This window comes from Corvus brachyrhynchos, unplaced genomic scaffold (assembly GCF_000691975.1).
Source record: "Corvus brachyrhynchos isolate BGI_N302 unplaced genomic scaffold, ASM69197v1 scaffold1359, whole genome shotgun sequence".
Lineage (NCBI taxonomy): Eukaryota > Metazoa > Chordata > Aves > Passeriformes > Corvidae > Corvus > Corvus brachyrhynchos.
Genome location: NW_008240086.1, coordinates 3,301 through 7,991, shown reverse-complemented (window position 1 = coordinate 7,991; position 4,691 = coordinate 3,301). Strand labels below are relative to the sequence as shown.

The following is a 4,691-nucleotide window of genomic DNA, read 5'->3' as shown; positions in this document are numbered from 1 at the left end:
TGCTGTGCTTTGTGGAAGAGCGAATTTTTCCCTTCCGGTGGAACACACCCTTTATTTCCCTTCTCAACTGCAGAATAATCAAGGATCTGACTTCTGCTCTATCAGGTAGGTCAAAATGCATTAACATCCCCTTTTTGGTGTTCAGTGACAGATGATTAAGAAGAGTACAAGAAACAGGGTAATTTCAAAGTGTTTCAAGCCCTGGTACCTGCTCCCAGCTCCTTGTGATCAGCTGTTCATGTTTTAAAATCAACAAAATTCAGCTTGGGGCACCTGAGAATTCTTCCCAGCTGCATTTGGTCCCATCTTTCTGTCTGTGATCACTTTCTTGTTATGGTGGGTCAGTTTTCCTATTGGGAAATGTATTCTGTGTGTAGGTTTGTGGCTACACACACTCAGTTACCAGATCAAACTGCTGGTTACAAGATCAGTCACGGCACTTGTAATAATAATGTATTCTGATTTTGCAGTCATCAATACTCATCAGGGTCAATAAGAATCTTTCCACTGACCTTAACAGGAGCTGGAGCTGATCCCAAATATCCTGGAGTTTGTTAGCCTGAGTTTTTATCTCCTGCAATGCTACAACAGTGATATTTATTGAAACTGAACAGAAAGAATCGTTGTTATTAGTGTGCCAGGCTAAATATAATTTCATCTCTTTAACGTGCTGGTGTGGTACCATTAATTTAAAAGGCAGCAGAACAGAGTGGTGATAAATCTGAAATTCTGATTAGGAAGATGCACCCCAGTTTCTGAATACCCCTACAATGACTTTTCTTTCCAAGAAAACAGCCTATCTCCAAGAAAGATGGAGATGTTTATTTTATAATTCCTAATTATAAGATACTGCTTTTTATGTTCAGTATAAAACACAGAAGGACTATTGTTGATATAATAGGATGGTTGGCTTTTTTCCACAATGGTGAAATCTTTCCTAGGAAAAGATAATAGAGATGACAATTTCAGAACTGTTGCAAAGCAGAAGGGAAGGGTGAGTGCTGAAAGAGGCATTACTTACCCTTTTAATTGATGAGTTTTCCTGTAGCACTTGCCAGCCCAATATCCAGGAAATTCTCATGCAACCATAACTTTCTGCCCAGTGATACCCAGACAAATGTTCTTATTTCAGTGTCACAGGTGAAACCTGAGGAGGGAGGGGTTTGGGTAACACTGGGAATGGACAACAGGAAACAGTTCATTGTCTGAATGCCCTCCAGAGCATCAAGCAAGTGACCAACCCAAGTTTTCATGGCTTGTTTTGGCTAATGGAATTTGTTAATAACTGGTCCATTAGCTGAAATTGTAGAGGGTCAGAACAGAATGGGACAAAGGAGGAGTGGAGAGAGCACTGATCTGAGCAGCTCCATCGCATGCTCTGGAGACCTTTAGTGAGCTGCTTGGACTCTTGGTGCATCTCCAGGTATTAATGGGTTACTTTGAACCTCCCTTGCAAGGGTCTACTGAAATGGAGAGTCTAAGATTGTGAGATTGTTCATGGAAGTATTTGGGAGAATCCAAGATACCTGCAGGAGAAAACCCTCAGAAGTTTGAAAAGCCCAAATCCTCTTTTATCTGTGTATTGGACCTCTTAGTGGTTTTTTTCAGTCCTTTAAATTGGCAGATAAAGACTTGAGTAGAGCTGAGGATCTTGCCTGAAGAAACGAAGTTTTTCAGGAAGCAGGAAAAGGAAAGCTGCTATTTTGCTTCAGAGGAGCTCTTTGCAACCTCAAAGTAAAAGAAGCAGAAATTTTTCATTATGCTGATGCTGGAGAAGAAAAAATACAATCTGTTTTCTTTTTAGAGGAGAAACCCCTTATTAGCTGGTGGCAATAGGAGAAAGAAGAGCCATCATCAGATAAAAGCATAGATAAGACATAAAACCATTAGAGACTCCTAACATTCACATTGGCATCCTGCTCTGGGAGCTCAGAGAGCTGCTCAGACATTAGCTAATTACATTTGGCACAATCATCTCATCTTACATGCAGGCAGACACATTAGGTCTCCTCCTTAGCTAGCATAAAGTTTGGATTTTGGCAGCATGGCTCATGCCCTCCAGCTGAGGACAAGCCCCTTTGTTTCAATTTTTTATATGTAATGAAATTTCACAAACTCTCCCTGCAGTTCCATACAGTGAGGAAGGACCAAGATGAAGGTTCCACCCTCTGTAACCACAGTTAACCCAGGAGCTCCCAAGCTGCTAAATTAAGATTTCTTTTTGTTGGCCACAGGGTAACACAACAGCCCTGACAATGAAACTTGACCCAGATCATGGTGAAATGATCCCAGAAGAACAGCAGAACTGGGGTCCTCAAAACCCATTGAGGGCTGCAAGGAAGTTAAAAGATCAGAAGGAGACCCGATCATGTTCATCTGGCAGAAGCACTGCAACTGATTTCTCTGAGCACCTGATCAGGCCTACAGAGTTTGTGGAGGGAGGTTCTTTGACTGGATTTTGAGACGGAGGAAAAGAAAAGCATGGACAGGGGAAAATATGATTCTTTACCTGTACATAGGCTAATTTATCACTGCCACATATAGAATGAGAAAAGCAGAAGCACAACAGAACTTTAAGAACTTACTTTTCTTTAATGTCTGTAAGTCAAAGAATCTGTGTTCTTGGTTCTTTTCCCTGAGAAACAATTACCTCTTGATAATGAGGGGGGACAAAATAAGGCCATTAATCAGTAACATATTACACATCAGTGGTCTCTGTGCTCACCTGGCCTTATTTCCCCTTATTGTGGCTGAAGGATCAATAGCATTTGTCCCCAGTGGGCCCTCTGGAAGCTTTGACAGGCAAGGAAGCAGCTCATTAAAATCATCAGCTAAGAAAGTCACTGGGTCACCAATTCCATCATCCAGCAATTGTGACCCACCAGGAAATACACATTTGAGCCCAGACAGGTTCACAAATATCACATATTTATCACTGTCTACAAGTTCAGGGGTGTCATTCTACTGTCTTTCCCTGCAAAGTGATGGCAAGCATATGCTGAGGTAATCAGGGAAAAATACAAAATTTACCTTCAGCTGGAAACCTGGGAAATGCATCTAATGATGTTTGACTTTTCAATACTGACATTAATAAGGCAATAATTGATCCATAATCAGGAAATAACTACAGAATAAACTCAATGCCAAGAAAACCCCCATCTGAATTCCCAAAACTAAAATAATTAATTTAAAAAAAAAGAAAAAAAAAAGGCTTAAATCTTACAACTACCCTGTGTTTGGGCTATTTTTTATAAAGGAGATCTAAAATGAAGAGAAGATCAAAACAATGCTCTATAGGTACGGAAATCAGCATATCTGTACTGAGTAGATGCTTCTTATACTGTAGGTATTGTTAGAGGAATGTTATAAAACATCAAGACAATACAGAGAGGCTGATCTGGACATGCTGGGTACTAAACCTTTGCCTTTGTAAGGCATGATAACACTAGATATATGTAAAATGCAGAATAAGCTGCAGCCTGTGAGAGATTCCTCTTCATCCCACAGTCAGAGGAACAACTGTGATGAGAACACCAACAATGAGGTGGCATCATTGCCATTTTGGTCAGAGGTACCTGCACAGAGGTAAACGCTGCAAACGTGCTCTCTTCCCTTCCTTATGTCCTTCCTCACGTGCCAATATCTTCCAGAACTACCAGAGTTCAGCCCAACTTAAGATATTGAGAAGCAGCTGTTGGTTTTTTTCAGTGTTGCTGAAGCAAAACAAAGGTATCTGGATCAGTGACAAATGATAAAACCTGAATAGCTCATGGATACAGCAATCCCCCCTCCAAACTGACAGGAGGCTGAGGTCCCCTCTCTGCAAGGAGGACACAGCTCAGCCCTGCATTGGGGCACCCCCAAAGTGTTGGGGGGTGACAAAGGAAGGGGGGACACTCTCACCCATCAGCCCCACGGGTCCGGGAAGTCCCATGGGACCCACAATGCTCCTGGTGGCTTCGGTGAAGATATTGGAGAGGAGGGGGTCCCCTGGGGGGAGAATGGAGGGAGGCGTTTGGGGCCAGGCCCCCTGCAGCTCCCAGCATCACCTGGGGACACAGGGGGACCCCATTCCCATCTTCTGCTCTCCCCCGTGTCTTGTCCCCAGTGATGGCAGGAGGTCCCCAGCTCTTCCCAGCACCCCACATTGCTGGGACCCCAATGTTGGCAGGGAGCCCCCTGCAGTGCCCAGTGCCCCCCACCTCATCCCTGAACTCCTGGTGGTGTCAGGGGCGCCCGGCTGTGCCCAGTGCCCCACACTTCATCCCTGAACCCCAATATGGCAGGGGGGTCCCCAGTGCTGCCTAGCACCCCACACCTCAACCCTGGGACCCAAGTGATGGCAGGGAGGTCCCCAGTGCTAACCAGCACCCCACACTTCATCCTTGGGACCCCAATGACAACCAGGAGGTCTCCACACCACCCCCAGCCCAGGTGATGCTCAGGCCCCCCAACCTGGCTCTGCCCCAGTCCAGCCCCCAACCCAGCCCCGTTCTTGGGGTCACACTGGGTGGGGATCCCCCATCACAGCCCCCCTTACGAGGCTCAGCCAGTCGGGGAATCACTGGCCCCACAGGGGCAGGGGGGCCCGGGGGGCTGGGGGACCCGGGTAACCCCTTCTCTCTGGGGAGCCCCCTGCCTCCATCCCGGGCAGGTGGTCCTGGGTGGCCACTGTAACCCTGCCTTACAGA

The 4,691-nt window shown here is 45.6% G+C and overlaps 1 long non-coding RNA gene across 1 annotated transcript in view; it reads right to left on the bottom strand.

The window, feature by feature from the left end:
* Positions 1-4,691, bottom strand: part of LOC108449204 — an 11,951-nt gene that overhangs the window by 6,508 nt on the left and 752 nt on the right. The gene's annotated exons all lie outside the window — the stretch shown is intronic.